Source organism: Ceratotherium simum, chromosome 1 (assembly GCF_057802395.1).
Source record: "Ceratotherium simum simum isolate JZ-2026a chromosome 1, ASM5780239v1, whole genome shotgun sequence".
Classification (NCBI taxonomy): domain Eukaryota; kingdom Metazoa; phylum Chordata; class Mammalia; order Perissodactyla; family Rhinocerotidae; genus Ceratotherium; species Ceratotherium simum.
The window spans coordinates 56,373,466-56,391,410 of NC_141900.1; the positions used below are offsets into that span (position 1 = coordinate 56,373,466).

The window sequence follows — 17,945 nt, forward strand, 5'->3', positions numbered from 1 at the left end:
AAGGCTGCATCTATCTATTCTGCTAAAGGATTGATCTGAGTAGTGTACGATGGGGAGTGTATCGGAATGTGGAATTTTACAGAACATGTTGAAGTGGAATATGTGACAGACAAAGCTCTTGGGATTGTAAGAATTAAATACAATAAAGCTGGATAATGCTTAGACAAAAATATTAATACAACTCTGCACTACATAACAACTTTCCCTAAATTTGCAGTGTTATACATCTTGATTGACTAGATCTCATAATCTATTTGAGAAAGAATAGGTAGAGAGACACATTTTTTAAATTATTTTTTTATTGACGTCATAATAGTTTATAACATTGTGAGATTCCAGTTGTACATTATTATTTGTCAGTCACCGCATATAAATGTGCCCCTTCACCCCTTGTGCCCACCCTGCAACTCCCTTCCCCCTAGTAACCACCAAACTGTGAGAGACACATTTTTTAACGGATGGGTAAACTAAGACATAGCCAAGGAAAGTGGCTTAATTCCTGGGGTTTTATCAAACACAGTTATTTAAAATTGAATCCATTTTGTCTAATTTAGAGGCTTAAATTTCTGAATCTAGCTCCTTATGTGGAAAAAAATGCATAGTAATGAGTTTTGAATGCATCATTTTGTTTACTTTACATGGGGTAATTATTCTGAATTTTATAATAAGGAACAAAACTTAGGTAATTTTTTGGTTAGGCAAGTTAGCAAAAACAGATACATATTTGTACCTTCTCACTGAGCGTGAGCATGACCTTGAGTTGCTAAGAAATATAGTGGTCATTATGATCTTGATAATTTCAATGTTCATCTTTGCCTTTTTGTAATTTACATCTGAGAGTTTAAATAAATAAGATCTGCTTGCTATAAGGAAGGCCTAAATTTGAATTGGGCAGGATACAAAGTGTTCCCATCATAAGGGGCAGAGAATTAAAATATCCATCTTGGCCCAAACTCTTTTTTTTTCCCCTCTCCAAAGCCCCAGTATGTAGTTGTATATTCTAGTTGTAGGTCCTTCTAGTTCTTCTATGTGAGCCACAGCCACAGCATGGCTACTGACAGACAAGTGGTGTGGTTCAGTGTACAGGAACTGAATCCGGGCCACTGAAGTGGAGTGCGCCAATCGTTAAACAATAGGCCAGCAGGGCTGGCTCCAAACTCTTTATTGCACTTTTAATTAGGAGGTTTTTGGTGGTAAGCAGGCTCCTCTCACATTCCCAAACCCCAAAGAAGAGGGGCAGGTCAGGGCCCTTCCTCCCCTAGCCTGTCAGATGCCCCCAGACCAAACTCTTTGGACTACTATGTGGAAAAATAGAACTGTTGTGAAGGGTCAGGCAAATCACAGAAACATATCATGATGTAGGAGAAACAAAGATTCTGTTAACTTGAATGTACCCCTCAAAGCCTAATGGAAGGCGCTTCCAGTTTTAGGCCTTCCCAACTGTGGCATCCTTCAGGGAGGCTCCCTTCGTTTCCGTCCTGTCTCTCTCTCCTTCTGGTCTCATTTCAAACTCTCAGGAAAGAGCCACCTCTCCCCACAGGAAAGAGCCACCATTCCCCACAGGTTTAGTTGAGTTCTTTTCATGGTCTCAGCAAATCTGAACAATACTTCAGACCTGAGCTGTGTCATGCTCTGTCTCATAAATAAGAGTAGAAGTAGGTACTCCAATTCCAATTCCTTCTCCCAGTTCAGTTTCTAACTCTTTTCCTCAGGGACAACACGATTAATCTCTAGAAAGGCTGTTTTTCTTATTAGTGTGATCTTACTAGCCTTGTCTTTTAGGAATAGACTACTTTCTCCCTGTTATGTTGCTGACAAGGCACTTTTCTATTTGGGGCCTGATATTAGTTGGCTGTGGTTTATACCTTTGATTTTAGGAAGTAATGGCTTTATCTCTGATTATGTTTATTTGAGCAGCTGATTACATTCTTTTTTCTTTTTTTTTCCTTTTTGTTTTTTGTGAGGAAGATCAGCCCTGAGCTAACATCCATGCTAATCCTCCTCTTTTTGCTGAGGAAGACCAGCTCTGAGCTAACATCTATTCCCAATCCTCCTCCTTTTCTTCCCCAAAGCCCCAGTAGATAGTTGTATGTCATAGTTGCACATCCTTCTAGCTGCTGTATGTGGGACGCGGCCTCAGCATGGCCAGAGAAGCGGTGCATGGGTACACGCCCGGGATCCGAACCCGGGCTGCCAATAGCGGAGCGCGCGCACTTAACCGCTAAGCCACAGGGCTGGCCCGATTACATTCTTTTTTTAATTTTTATTTTTTTTTATTAAGTATAGCTGACATACAATATTATGTTAGTTTCAGGTATACAACATGGTGATTCGACATTTATATACATTATGAAATGATCATCACGGTTAAGTCTAGTAACAATTTGTCACCACACAAAGTTATTACAATATTATTGACTATATTCCTTACGCTGTATATTACATCTCTGTGACTTATTTATTTTATAACTGCAAGTTTGTACCTCTTAATCCCTTTCACCTATTTTGCCCAACGCCTCACCCCCCTCCCCTCTGGCAACCAAAAGTTTGTTCTCTGTCTCTATGAGGCTGTTTCTGTTTTGTTTTATTTCTTCATTTGTTTTGTTTTTTAGATTCCACATAAGTGAAATCATACAGTATTTGTTGTTCTTTATCTGACTTATTTCACCTAGCATAATATCCTCTAGTCCATCTATGTTTTTGCAAATGGCAAGATTTCATTCTTTTATATAGCTGAGTAATATTTGATTGTGTATATATATACTACATCTTCTTTATCTATTCATCTATTGATGGCCACTTAGGTTGCTTTCATATCTTGGCTATTGTAAATAATGCTGCAATGAACATAGAGGTGCATATATCTTTACGAACTAGTGTTTTTGTTTCCTTTGCGTAAATACTCAGAAGTGGAATTGTTTGGGCCGGCCCTGTGGCTTAGCGGTTGGGTGCGCGTGCTCCGCTGCTGGCAGCCTGGGTTCGGATCCCGGGCGCGCACTGACGCACAGCTTCTCTGGCCACGCTGAGGCCGTGGTCCCACATACAGCAACTAGAAGGATGTGCAACCATGACATACAACTATCTACTGGGGCTTTGGGGGGGGGGAAAAAAAGAAGTGGAATTGTTAGATTGTTTGGTAGTTCTATTTTTAATGTTTTGAGAAACCTCCATACTGTTATCCATAGTGGCTGCACCAATTTACATTCCCACCAACAGTGCACAAGGGTTTCCTTTTCTCCACATCCTCGCCAACACTTGTCATTTGTTGTCTTTTTGTGTGTGTGTGTGAGGAAGATTAGCCCTGAGTTAACATCTGTTGCCAATCCTCCTCTTTTTGCTGAGGAGGATTGGCCCTGGCTAACATTCATGCCCATCTTCCTCTACTTTATATGTGGGATGCCTGCCACAGCATGGCTCGATAAGCAGTGCTTAGGTCTGCACCTGATCTGAACCCGTGAACTGCGGGCCGCTGAAGTGGAGCGTGCGAACTTAACCACTACACCATCAGGCTAGCCCTCATTTGTTGTCTTATTAATGATAGCCATTCTGAGAGGTGTGAGGTGATATCTCATTGTGGTTTTAATTTGCATTTCCCTGATGATTAGTGATGTTGAGTATCTTTTCATGTGTCTGTTGACCATCTGTACGTCTTCTTTGGAAAAAAGTCTATTTTGGTCCTCTGCCCATTTTTTAATGGGATTGTTTGTTTTTTTGATGTTGAGTTGTATGAGTTCTTTATATATTTTGGATATTAACCCCTTATCGGATATATCATTTGCAAATATCTTCTCCCATTCAGTATGTTGCCTTTTCATTTTGTTGATGGTTTCCTTCACTGTGCAAAAGCTTTTTAGTTTGATGTTGTCCCATTTGTTTATTTTTGCTTGTGTTGCCCTTGCCTGAGGAGACAAATCCATAAAAATATTGCTAAGACTGATGTCAAAGAGTTTATTGCCTATGTTTTCTTCTAGGAGTTTTATAGTTTCAGATCTTACGTGTAAGTCTTTAATCCAATTTGAGTTTATTTTTGTACAAGGTATAAGAAAATGGTCCAGTTCCATTCTTTTGCGTGTAGCTGTCCAATTTTCTCAATGGTATTTTTTTTTAATAATTTTATTTATTTATTTATTTTCCCCCAAAGCCCCAGTAGATAGTTGTATGTCATAGCTGCACATCCTTCTAGTTGCTGTATGTGGGATGTGGCCTCAGCATGGCCAGAGAAGCGGTGCGTCAGTGCGCACCCGGGATCTGAACCCGGGCCACCAGCAGTGGAGCGCGTGCACTCAACCTCCAAGCCACGGGACAGGCCCATCAATGGTATTTATTGAAGACATTGTCTTTTCTCTATTGTATAGTCTTGCCTCCTTTGTCGTAGATTAATTGACCATATAAGCACGGGTTTATTTCTGGGATCTCTATTCTGTTCCATTGATCTATGTGTCTGTTTTTATGCCAATACCATACTGTTTTGATTACTATAGCTTTGTAGCATAGTTTGAAACCAGGGAATGTGATCCCTCTAGCTTTGTTTTTCTTTCTCGAGATTGCTTAGGCCTGATTACATTCCTTTAATTCTAGGTCTCTCTTTGACAGATGAGTGGGAGAAGTTTGGCAATACACTCTACTACATCTAAGAAAATGGTTCCTAAGTTGTAAAGCACTATAAAAGATAATAATACTAATTATTATAATCTCTCAAACCTTCCAAATTAATTTATTCTTTGTCTACCAAGATGTTGGATAGAAAGGCAATGATAAGAAATCTTGAAAATAGCATTGGATGAATCTTTTGGCCAGGGAAACCTCTACCAGAGTCAAACAACATTTATTAAATATATATGGTGTCCAGAGATTTGTGTATGAGGTCAGTAGGAAGATTCATTTTTCACCATATATTTACTGAGTGTCTTCTATCAGTGTCTGGAAACAGTGGACAGCAAGGTGTTTACAGTCTAATATAGGAAATTGGTTTAACATATATAAATATTAGATACAAAATAGAGTCTCATAGACAAATACATAACCATCTCCCCAACTTAAAAATTTGCATGGCTCCTCAAATTAAGTAAAAGTTTCTTAGTTTGGCATTTAAGGCCTTCTAAGTTCTTGCTCTGTCCTACTTTTTTGTTTTGTAGTTTTTTTTTCATATTTCTCTGTAGCAGCATTGTCCAATAGAAATATAATGCAAGCCACATATGCAAATTTTATTTTTTATTGTAGTCATATTTGAAAAGTAAAAAGAAACAAGTGAATAAATTTTAATAACGTATTTTATTTAACCAAATATATCTAAAATATTATCATATTAACATATAATCAATATTTAAAAACTATTAGAATATTTTACACTTGTTTTTGTATTAAATCTTCAAAACTGGTGTGTATGTCAATAGCCAAGATTTGGAAGCAACCCAAGTGCCCATCAATGGATGAATGGATAAAGAAGATGTGGTAAATATATATACAATGGAATACTACTCAGCCATAAAAAAGACAAAATCACGCCATTTGCTACAACACAGATGGACCTTGAGGGTATTATGCTGAGCGAAATAAGTCAGAGAAAGACAAAGGCTGTATGATTTCACTCATATGTGGAAGATAAACAAAGGAACACATAGATAAGGAGAATAGATTATTGATTACCAGAGGAGAAGAGGGTGAGGGGAAGGCAGAAGGATTAAAGGGACACATATATATGGTGATGGATAAAAAGTCGACTGTTGGTAGTGAACACGATACAGTCTATACAGAAACTGAAATATAGTGATGTACACTTGAAATTTACACCATGTTGTAAGCCAATGTAATTAAAGTAATTAAAATGTAAATTAAAGTAATTAAAAAAATTATTTTTCCCCTGTCTCCTCCATCTTTAAGTAAGCTTGCTTCAAAAAGATGTGCCATGTTTCTTCTTTGGCTTTGTGTACCTACTGACACATCACCACAAACCCTCAGAAGTATTTATATTCTCATTTAAGAAACATTAATTATACCATTTCCTGGAGTCACTGGTACAAAGCATCTTTGGTGGGGGTAGGGTGGAGCTGTGAAATCTTTTTCATTTAAAACCTTACAAACCCAAAAGAATTAAAAACATGTGTTTGAACAACAACAACAAAACCTGGTGTGTATGTTACGCTTACGGCACATGTCAATTCAGACCAGCCACATTGCAAGTTCTCAAAAGCCACATGTGGCTAGTGGCTACCATATCGGACAGCTCAGGTAATCTGTATCAGATTATCCACATGACCTGTACTGTCTCTTTTCCTTTGTGCCTGGCTAACATGTAAACTTTTCCCATCCAGACAGAAGTGTTTTTTGTCTCCATATAGCAGATATCACATTCTGCTGTGGCTGTTTGTATATTTATCTTCTTCCCCCTACTCCCTACTATAAGGGACCATCTCATGATTTTACTTGCCTCAGAGTCGTTAATGCTTTAACGTGGTCACAATGATAACAACCAGCATTTCCTGAGGGCTTACCATGCGCCAAGCAGTATGCAATCTGCTTTATATAGATTAACTCATATTCTTATTTTAATTCTCACAACATCCTTATGATGTAGTTGTTCTTATTATTGCCATTTTACAGATAGGGAAACTGAAGAGAGAGGTTATGGAGCTTGCCCAAGGTCATACAACTGTAGGGCGTAGAATTGAAAGAATGCAATCTGACTCCAGATTTATGCTCTTCTATTTTTAAATTGGGAAACATAACACATACATGGAAAAATGTATAAACAATAAATATACAGTCTAATGAATTATTGTAAAGCCCACAACAGTGTAACTACTACCCATATCAAGAAATAGAAGATTGGTAGAATTCCAACCCACCGCTGCTTCCCAGTCTCAATCCCCTCCCCATAGGGCTCCTTCCATCTTAGAGGTAGCTAGTAACCTCCTTTTTATGGTAACTATTTCCTTGCTCTTCTTACAGTTTTAACACCTAAGCATGCATTCTTTATTCATTTTTTTTTTAATTTTTATTTATTTATTATTCCCCCAAAGCCCCAGTAGATAGTTGTATGTCATAGCTGCACATCCTTCTAGTTGCTGTATGTGGGACGTGGCCTCAGCATGGCCAGAGAAGCGGTGCGTCGGTGCGCGCCCGGGATCCGAACCCAGGCTGCCGGCAGCGGAGCGCGTGCACTTAACTGCTAAGCCACAGGGCTGGCCCTTTATTCATATTTTTGAACTTTATAAAAATGGAATAATACAGTATACATTCTTTTATAAGTGGTTTCTTTTTCTTAACATTATATTTTTCATTATATAAGATTCATCTATATTGTTGTGTGTAGTTTGTTCATTTTTCTGTTATATTATATTCCATTATACAACTATACCACAATTTATTTATCCATTTTGTTGTTGATGGAGGATGGTTTACAATTTTTAGCTATTACAATTTTTGACAGTATTGCTGTTAACATTCTAGCACATGCATACCAGTGCACATGAGCCTGCCCCTCTTAGGGTATATACCTGGAAGTGACATGCTGGGTCATATTTGGGCCTGTGATCAACTTTAGTAGATAAGGCCAAACAATTTTTCCAACTTGCTCTATTAATTTACTCTCCCTACAGTAAAGTGAAAATTCCCATTGCTCCACTCCTAGCCAACACTTGTAATTGTCAGTCTTCATTTTAGTCATTCTGATGGGTGGCATAGTATTCTCTTACTGTGGTTTGAATTTTCTTGTGAGGTTGACACTTTTTCGTGTTTACTGGTTATTTGGACTTCTTCCTTAGTGATGTGCCTGTTCAGATCTTTTTCTTTCTTTTTTTTTAAAATTAATTAATTAATTAATTTAGTGTGTTTGTGTGTGTGTGTGAGGAAGATCAGCCCTGAGCTAACATCCATGCCAATCCTCCTCTTTTTGCTGAGGAAGACTGGCCCTGGGCTAACACCTGTGCCCATCTTCTTCCATTTTATATGGGACGCTGCCACAACATGGCCTGACAAGTGGTGCGTCGGTGCACACCAGGGATCCGAACCTGGGCCGCCAGCAGCGGAGCGTGCGCTTAACCGCTGCGCCACAGGGCCGGCCCCTCAAATCTTTTTCTTATGATTGTAATTCTTTATACAATCTGGACAAGACTTTTTTTGGTTATACATGCTGTAATTTTTTTTCCAGTTTTATTGAAATATAGTTGACATACAGCTCTGTATAAGTTTAAGGTATACAGCATAATGCTGTAAATTTCTTATTAGTCTCTGAGGCTTGCTTTTGAACTCTTTTAATGGTATCATTTGATGAAACCAAGTCTTAAATATTAATGTAGTCAAATTAATCAGTTTTTCTATTATTACTAGTGCTTTTTGGATTAGCTTAAAAAGTCTGTCCCCTACCCTTGAGGTCATGGATATATACTCCTATTTTATCTTCTAAAAGCTTTATTGTTTTTTTTTTTTTTTTTAAATTTTTTAGTTTATTTATTTTTCCCCCAAAGCCCCAGCAGATAGTCGCATGTCACAGATGCACATCCCTCCAGTTGCTGTACGTGGGACGCCGCCCCAGCATGGCCGGAGAAGCGGTGCGTCGGTGCGCGCCCGGGACCCGAACCCGGGCCGCCAGCAGCAGAGCGCGCGCACTTAACTGCTAAGCCACAGGGCCAGCCCCTAAAAGCTTTATTGTTTTGCCTTTCAAATTTATGTCTATTATCCACCTGGAATTGATTTTTGTGTATAATGTGAAGATCCCAATTTCACTTTGTTTTCTTCCAAATGGAAATCTATTTGTCCCAGCACCAATTACTGAAAACCACCCTTTAGGCACTGCTTTGCATCAGCACTATAACATAAATCAAATTCCCATGTATGGGTGAGACTTTCTGGGCTCTTTATTCTGTTTCATTAGTATATTTGTCTATCCTTTTTTTTTTTTTTTAAATTTTTATTTATTTATTTTTTTCCCCCAAAGCCCCAGTAGATAGTTGTATGTCATAGTTGCACAGCCTTCTAGTTGCTGTATGTGGGACGCGGCCTCAGCGTGGCCAGAGAAGCGGTGTGTCGGTGCGTGCCCGGGATCCGAACCCCGGCCGCCAGCAGCGGAGCGCGCGCACTTAACCGCTAAGCCACAGGGCTGGCCCTATTTGTCTATCCTTGATCCAATACCACACTGCCTTAATTACTATGGCTTTATAATAAAGCTTGGTACCTGGTAGCATAAATCTTCCTCCTCCTCCTCTTTTACTTCCTCCTCTTCCTCATTAATGCTTGTCTTTGCTCCTCCATAAAATTTTAAATTGGCTTAACTTTCTCTCTCTCTCTGTCACACACACACACACACACACACACACAAATCTATTGAGATTTTATCTGGAATTGCACTGGATCTACACATAAATTTGGGGAGATCTGACATCTTTCAGTATTGAACTTTCCAACCCATGAACATGTTATCTCTTATTTGTTTAGGTCTTCTTCAATGTTTTTAAAAATGTTTTCTTCATACAGGTCTTGCACTTCTTTGATTGATTTATTCCTAGGTACTTGATATTTGTTAGACACTAAAGTGGTATCTTTTAAAAAATTTAATTCTCTAACTTTTTTCCTAGAATATAGAAATAAATATCTACTTTTAAAAAATATAATTTTTTTGTATCTATTAATCTTGTTAAACTCATTAACTGTAACAATTTATCTGTAGATTCTTTTGGATTTGCCACATACATACATAGTAATTATATCATCTGTGAAAAATAATTTTGTTTCTATTCAATCTTTAGTCCTTTTATTTTTCTTGCTTTACTCCACAGGCTAGAGACGTTCAGGGGCAATAACGGCACTCTTGTCTGTAGTATACTGTTAATCACTACTAAGCTCTTCTGCCTCAAGCCAACAGCATTGGAATTGTTGGTTCCCTCCAGGAGGGTCAGCAGTAAAACGTCCACACTCTCCTTTCAACGCCTGCAAGCGAGTTAAAGCCGGGAGTACGCCTCTCGTAAGCTCCTCTTCCAATCCGGAAGAAGGAGTGAGCCGCCCCCCGTGGTTGCCACGCAACGGCGTCGTCCTGACCAGAAGTAGGGGCAGGCGGGCTAGAAGCACGTGCCGCCTCTTCCGCATTCCGGGACTACATCCCCCACAATGCCGCGCGCCGCGGGCGACTGGTCTCCGAAGTGGGGGTAGGGCCAGGCCGGGCCAGGAGGCGGAGCGGAAGCCGAGTGCGAGGGAAGAGAAGAGTAGAAGCCCCACAAGCTGGGAACCAACCTCTTCCATGATTCCCAGCCCGGGCCTTTCTCCATCCCGACCTGGAGGCTGCTTCGCGAGCGCGGGACGCAGCTGACGCCCGCTAATCGGCTTTCGCTGCGCCGCCCTGGCTCGGGAGCCGGTTGGCGGCGGCGGCGGTGACGAGAAGCCCACAGACGAGGTAATGGGGAGGGGGCGTCTTTGCCTGTCCGGCCCGCGCCTCTCACGGAGCCCCTCGGGCCAGGCGGCCGCCCCTCCTCCGCCGCGCCCCGTCCCCGATCCCCGGGGCCGCTGCCGCGGGGCGTCCGCGGACACCCAGCTCGGGGACGGGCCGGCAGCCCCCGACCGCGGCCGGAGAGGCTCTTTGTCCCTGCCCCTCCGGCTCGGACAGCCGCGGCCCCCGGGCCCCGGGCGGAGAAGCGAGCGTGGCTCGGGCTGCGGGAGCCGAGCGGGGTGGGCTCGGTCCCGGGGCCACCGGCGCGGGGGAGCGACGGAGCTGAGCTGCGGGGATGGAGCGCCCGCCCGGCAGCCGCACTCACTTCTTTTTGTTTTTGACAGCTCAGCTCTGTTCTACTTTGAGAGAGAGAAAGAGAGAGAAAGTCAAATGTCCGTTTTTTACTCCCTCTTGAGAACTCAGCTCCTGGATGACGGGTAAGGATGAACTTAAACTGCTGTGTCGACTGTGGCTTATGCTCGCGCAAGCGGTTTTGAGAGTGGCTCGGACAGCCTGGGTTCTAATCCTGATTGAGTGACTGACTGGCTTTGTGACCTTGGTTAATTAAAGGCCCTAAGCCTGAATTCTCTCATCGATCAAATGAAGATAACACGCACCTTGAAGTTGTTAGAATAAGAACTAATATGCTCACAACGCCATTAATTCTTCATTTGACGAAAAAATCCTTTGAATATGATACTTTCATTAGCTATACTGAAGTGGCCTCTGGATTTGTGAGTTTTGTGCTTTTCTTTGTCTAATCATTGGCACCCTGGGTTGTATGTTCTTCACTTTATACCTTGTTTACCTTAAACCTAAGCAAAGAATTCTTTAAAATACGCTGTCTTCTTAATTTCCGCTGTTTTAGTATGGCTGAGAATGTTCTTAGGAAATTGATGACTCTGCTTTTCTGTGGATCAGCCTTAGAGATACAAGGACTTATTCACCATACCCCCTCCTCTCCCCCATCTGTGTCCTTTGGGGGATCCTTAAAGGAGCTTAAGTGTTTGTTTTGGCAGAGTAAGCTTCTAGGTGTGCTGCAGTCGTGGCGTGGGGCTGGACCGTCTTTACCATATCTCTGCTTTTTTCAGTCTCTTCTCTACACTTACGCATTGGTTAGTAATTTTCCCCTTTGGGATTTGTGTTTCCAAGTTGTAGTTTTTGTTCTCAGGACAGGCTGAATGAATGCAATAAATTTTATAAGGAGTGACTTGAAGCGTTTCACGTTAGTCCCTCTTTAGTTTCGGTGGTTCTTGTACTGTTTTCTCCTGAATTTTACTGACAGTGGTGATGAGTTTTTCTTTAAGGAAATCTTTATGGTCCTTCGTTGAAACGTTTTTCATTTCAAATGTCTGTTCTGTACTACATTGAGTTCAAACACTGTTCTGCAATATGTGAAATAACGTGTCCTGAGTAATGTGGTTTTGAATGTACAGTTATGGGGGGACAAGGCAGAGGGCCCTGATGAATTTTCTGTGTAGTATCTTTAGTGACAGATGGATTTAAAAAAATATTTAAGAAAAAAAGAAATCTATGAATGTATTTGATAAGGGTAGCAGAGAGCCAGAGAGCAAATAAGTGGAAAACTTATTTAAACTGTGGGAGATGGCATATGCACTTAAAGATTTCTGATTCATTTAAAAACGTGGCAAAAATACTTGTCTTGAAAAAAAATGTTTCTATGTTGTTGTTATATAGTGCAATACAGGACAGAGAGTAATGACTATGGAAATAGGAGGCCTTCGTTCTTGTCCTAGCTCTGTCACTATCTGTGTCACCTTAGGTTCCTTTGTGGTCCTCAATTTCCTCATCTCTAAAATAGTGAGTTGGTCTGATTCCAAGGACTCTTCTAGCTCACACTTTCAATGATAAGGGTTTTTAGATGTTCTTTTTAATGTGGAAAAAAATTGATATAAACCCTTTTTGTCATTTATTTGTACATTAGGAGGTTTTTTCCATCTTGAAGAAGGGAATACACATGAAAGAACTAGAAAGCTGCCACAAACAAGAATCTCTACCAACCGGTTCCTCCCTCTCTGTTGTGAGCTGCGGCTTTTCTGTGCATTTTTGACATGCCTAGTTCTCTTCTCCACTACTATGTATCTCTTTTCTTTTACTCTTAGCCTCTTTTTAGGTATTATGCTTGCTTCTTTATAACTCTAGTTTGACAATGCCCTAATCCAATTCCCTTGTTTCTTTTTGTGAATTCTTTCCCTTTTTGCTCCTACTGCCAATATCCTGGTTTTCTTAGGGGCTTCTTTTTGTCCAAGGCCTCAGGCAAAGGTGCCCAATGCTAGTCTAGTTAGCTGTGGAAGGGCAGATGGGGTTATGTGGCACAAAACATGATTGGCTGAGGCTGTAGCCAGGTCAAGCTCTGTGACTGAAATATCTAGTACTGCATAATATATTTTAGATTAAACTTTCACTGTGGCATAGTGATTGAGTAGTTTCCCTTTTGCCCTAACATTTCTGTTCTTAATCCTGATTTACGTTACCCATTTTCTTTTATCTGTCTGTACTCTTCAGTGCTATCGTCTTCTCTCCCCTCTCCCAACCAAGTATGCCGTTTAAAAATGGTCTGATATCTTAAGATATGATATTTCTGTATCTTGGCTGGAATTTTAGTGTAGCTTCTTTCAAGGTAGTTCACATTTGAAATCTTAGACCTAATTAGGAGTGGATGGCTGTGTCCTATGTTAAATTTTTTTCCCCAGATATTAGCCTCAGGCAGTATTATGTAGAGAAAAATATTTTAGGAATGGGCCTTTTTCCCTGAAATTCCATTCCAAGGTCAGGTCTGTGGAGGACTTATTTCTGAGTCTTTTTTGGAGAGAACTATCTGAACATCTGAGCTCTGGTGAACATACTGTGTATTTTGTAATAAATAATCTGCCTCTCTAGCTGTAAATTCCTTAGGAGACAAATAGGCAGTGATTCTTGTAGCACCTTTGGCTGAGTGAGAGCTTTTCTGCTTGCCAGTTGCTGCTATCGTTGTTGATGGTTTCTTAAGCTATAGTTTTAACAGCATAAAAAGCAGAGCACTGAATAAATGTAAAAATGAGATTTGAAGAAGAGATTTTAAGGTAGGACTAACCATCCATTAATGTTTTTAATGTTGCTGTTGCAATGTTTGCATAAAAATACAAGGAAGTATTTCAAGACCAGCAGTGTGAAACTGCAGTGTTTTTAAAATTTTTGACTGCAGCCCATAGCAAGAGATCTTTTTATGTCAAGATGCCATAGATGTATAATTCTGTGTGTGCATGTGTGTCTGTGTATGAAAAAGATATATATATAAAACTGAAAGAAAAGTTTCACAAAACAAAATCTGTAGTGTATACAGTGTACTCTGATGGTTTCTGTTTTATCTTGTTTTTTTAAAAAAGTGCCAGTTGCAAACTATTAAAGTCGATTTTTTTTCCTCACTTTTGAAAAACACTGGTGTCCTGGGCTGAGAGTTTGGATGCCTCAGTTTTCCCCATTTGACATTGGGAGTCATTAATCCTCTTTGTGCTTCACTTTCCTTATCTTTATTTTTTTTTTATTATTTTTTTTTTGTGAGGAAGATCAGCCGTGAGCTAACATCCATGCGAATCCTCCTCTTTTTGCTGAGGAAGACTGGCCCTGAGCTAACATCTATTGCCAATCCTCCTCCATTTTTTTTTTTTTTTTCCCTTGTTCTCCCTAAAGCCCCAGTAGATAGTTGTATGTCATAGGTGCACATCTTTCTACTTGCTGTATGTGGGACGCGGCCTCAGCATGGCTTGGACAAGCGGTGCGTTGGTGTGCGCCCAGGATCCAAACCCGGGCCTCCAGTAGCAGAGCGCGTGCACTTAACTGCTAAGCCACAGGGCCGGCTCCCACTTTCCTTATCTTTAAAATGAGGGCGTTCTAGTTTAAATAGTCACTGATTCTCTGTCTTTACTCTTACCTGGTAATAATGTTGGACTAATATGTTTTGTCTTTAGGTCCCTGACTAGGGAGAAAATACTGAAAAATTGTTTAAATAGCTAGTTGTTTACATGTTTGCTGTTTGGCAAGTAGTATAATAGAGCTTTGAACAGATCTTTGGAGATTTACAGATATCCAAAGATCTTGTAAATTGGAGTGGAGACGTTAAGGCCCATAATAAATACAAAATGAAGAAAAAAATTTCCTTATGTTCTTTGTTATTCTACTTTTGTGTTCTTTAGCAAGGAATATTTTTGAGTTTGAAAAATTGTATTTAAAATATTTAATAACAATTGTAAGTTAACAGGCAGGCGGATTGCTACCTAGACTTTATTCCATACCCCATTTTGCTACTGCCCCCTTCATATTAGAAAATGCCAATAAGAATATATTTTTCTGTGTGAAGATCACCATATCATATGATTACTGTTTCTATATATTACCAAACAGCGAAACTGCCATTCTCATAAGAAAGGGGAACACAAAGCTTTCTTTGCTTGTGGGTTTCTTTCTGTTCACTTTGGACAGTTTTTCCAAACCAGGCCATTCCATGCTGGGGGTTGGGATCCTTCTCGTTTTCATTTGTTTATACTGAGGAGACCAGGAATAAGGAATTTACTGCCTGCTCCCAAGATTCTGGTCAGAAAAGAATTCTAAAGGTTTTAGTTGGAAGGAAATTGGAACTAGACTTTATACTTCCTCTTTCTTTTCAGATCAGACCTCCTTAGAGGGCCTTCCTTGACTTCACACCTTATGTAGACTTCTCAGACAATCTCACATCACCCTGTTTATTTTCTCCATAGCAATTTATCACAAGCTGAAATTACCTTATTTCTTTGTTTGCTTGTTTATTGTCCCACTCCTACCAAAGCATAATCTCCAGAAGAACAAGCTTCATCACTAAGTAGACACTCAACAAATGTTTGAAATGAACAGTTGCTGAATGTCTGATTCATGTGTTGGGTAAGTCGTATCACTGTTGAGATTGATGTGAAGGATCAGATTTAGGAATAAAACCCTTTAAAATTGTTCTATTTCTGCTTTTCTGGGAAAAGAAATGAAATGGTTGAAAAGAAAAAAAAAAAGGGCTATTACAAAGGCTCATAACAGTATATAGATACTATCAAAACAGTACCTAGCCCAATTACTTCACAGTACACAAAAATCAGGAGGACATAATGCTATTAAATATACTAAAGATATTGGATATAAGAAGACTCTACCTATATTAAACATAACCAGAGACTGTGAGGCACAGTAGGAAGCCACTATCATCCCAAGGTCTATGGAACAGACAGAGAAAGCAGTGATGTTACCAGAGCCCAAGTCCAAGGACACCCAGTGGAAAACAAAGCCAAGAGAGGCAGTCTGGCAGGAGCTGGTGCTACAAAGGAGACACCAGCTGAGGCACAGAGGGAGGGAGAAATATACCCTAGAGCTTTTCCTTCCTCCTACTTTCCAAACTCCTGCCAGTGCCTCCCACTGGCTGAACACAGGTAGAAGCAAGCTGATTTGGGAACCTGGAAAACGCCACCTACTGGAATCACCCTCCCCTGAGATACAAAACAGAACAGAGAAAGAGGGTAAGGAATAAATCTGAGGGCAACCAAGCAGAGGACCAGCACAAACAGCAAGTACACATGCCTTTGTGGACCCCATGCTTATATGCCTCTGTCTTGACTTATGTCTTATTTATATCTCAATAGGTTCTGTTGTTTGTATTCTTAATGTGAGCTGCCTCAAATCTGTTGTATAGAAGAGAGGCAGATAACCGCGTGTTTACACACAGACACAAAAACTGCAGGAAAATGCAAAATGACTAATGAAAATAAAACACAGAAGTGTTTAATGTATTGCATAACTCAAAAACTTTTCCTTATTAATATTTTTCAAATTCAAACCGATATTTTACCACCACTAACATCAGCTTAATGGTACAAGGAAGAAAACTTACAAGTCACTTTTTGATTATCTAAGTGAATTACCCACTGTAAAGTTTTATGATGAAGCTGGCAATAAAACAAAAATGCTTCCTAAGAAATATGAACTAATTCAAATATCAGAGCAAAGAGAGCATTGTTAGATAAAAGTGGTTTCAAAAACCTTGTAAACTCTATAATTAAATGTATATTGTTTAATATTTTACATTTTTACTATAGCTACCCTCTCCCATTGAGCTCCCTTCTCATGAGAAATTCATGTCTTGATTTTAGGTAGAAAGAGGGAGGGTGGGGAGCTCTTCCTCCATCTGCTATTTCTCATTTATCTTCAGCTCAAAATAATCCGTATACCAAAGAGGTATATTTTGGGGTCGTATACTCTGATGCCCTTCACAGCCATCCTAATGGGTGTGAAGTGGTATTTCATTGTAGTTTTAATTTGCATTTCTTTAATGGTTAGTGATTTGAGCAACTTTTTTTTTTTTTTGTGAGGAAGATCAGCTCTGAGCTAACATCCATGCCAATCTTCCTCTTTTTTGCTGAGGAAGACCTGCCCTGAGCTAACATCTATTGCCAATCTTCCTCTTTTTTTCTTTTCTCTTTTTCTCCCCAAAACCCCAGTAGATAGTTGTATGTCATAATTGCATATCCTGCTTGTTGCTGTATGTGGGATGCCGCCTCATCATGGCCTGACAAATGGTGCGTCGGTGCACCCGGGATCTGAACCCGGGCCGCCAGTAGCGGAGCGCACGCACTTAACTGCTAAGCCACGAGGCCGGCCCCTTGAGCATCTTCTCGTGTGCTTATTGACCATTTGCATATCTCTTTTGGAGAAATATTCAAATTGTGACTATTTAAATCATGACTTTTGTTTTTGGAAGGACATTTTGGCTGCTCTGAGGACAATGGCTTGAAGTGGGGTTGGAGAGGAATCTGGGAAAGCACTTGAGAAGCAGCTGCAGGAATCCAACTGGAGATGATGGTACTTGGACCACATTCTGTTGCCCTTCTTCAAATCTAGTACTCTACAGATACTTCATTTTAAGTGTATCTCCTCAATTCTTCTACCTTTGGGCCATGTGGACTGTAATTCGTTTTGTAATTTCTGCAGTTGGGTGAGAGCTTTCCTCTGGGAATCCTAAAACATATTTAGAATTCTATCTTAGGTCAAAATAATAATGATGATGAAGGTTGTGATGATTTTATTTTTTGCCTTTAAAAATTCTCCAGTTGTTTCTTGGGACCAATTTGAAGTTTTATTTTTTTAAATGATTGGTAGACAATTAATACAGTGGCCTAGAAGTTAGGATTAAAAAGTTTTTAGATTGTAGACTATTTTGGCGGAGGAAATACTCTAATAAATACTGTGCTAGATGGTAGTCAGAAGTCTTCAGCAACAGTGTAAGCCTTTTAAGATTCTAGTTATTGTCTCCATCTTGATCTGAGTGGTCTTTCAGGAGCTGGACCAGTGCTTGAAACATAAAGAAAAATTGGAGGGGACCGGCTCCGTGGCTTAGCGGTTAAGTGCGCGTGCTCCGCTACTGGCGGTCCGGGTTCGGATCCCGGGTGCGCACCGACGCACTGCTTGTCTGGCCATGCTGAGGCGGCATCCCACATACAGCAACTAGAAGGATGTG

The 17,945-nt window shown here is 40.2% G+C and overlaps 1 protein-coding gene across 2 annotated transcripts in view; it reads left to right on the forward strand.

Annotated features, from left to right (window-relative positions):
- The first annotated feature begins 10,180 nt into the window (after positions 1-10,180).
- The window catches only part of CCDC126 (coiled-coil domain containing 126), a 38,197-nt gene continuing 30,432 nt past the window's right edge, over positions 10,181-17,945 (forward strand). Inside the window, exons 1-3 of one of the 2 annotated variants that reach the window (XM_087428954.1) lie at positions 10,181-10,384; positions 10,762-10,854; positions 17,190-17,290. The gene's annotated coding sequence lies outside the window, so the exon portion shown is untranslated. The remainder of the gene's footprint in view (positions 10,385-10,761; positions 10,855-17,189; positions 17,291-17,945) is intronic. The other variant, XM_087428947.1, reaches the window with a different exon arrangement.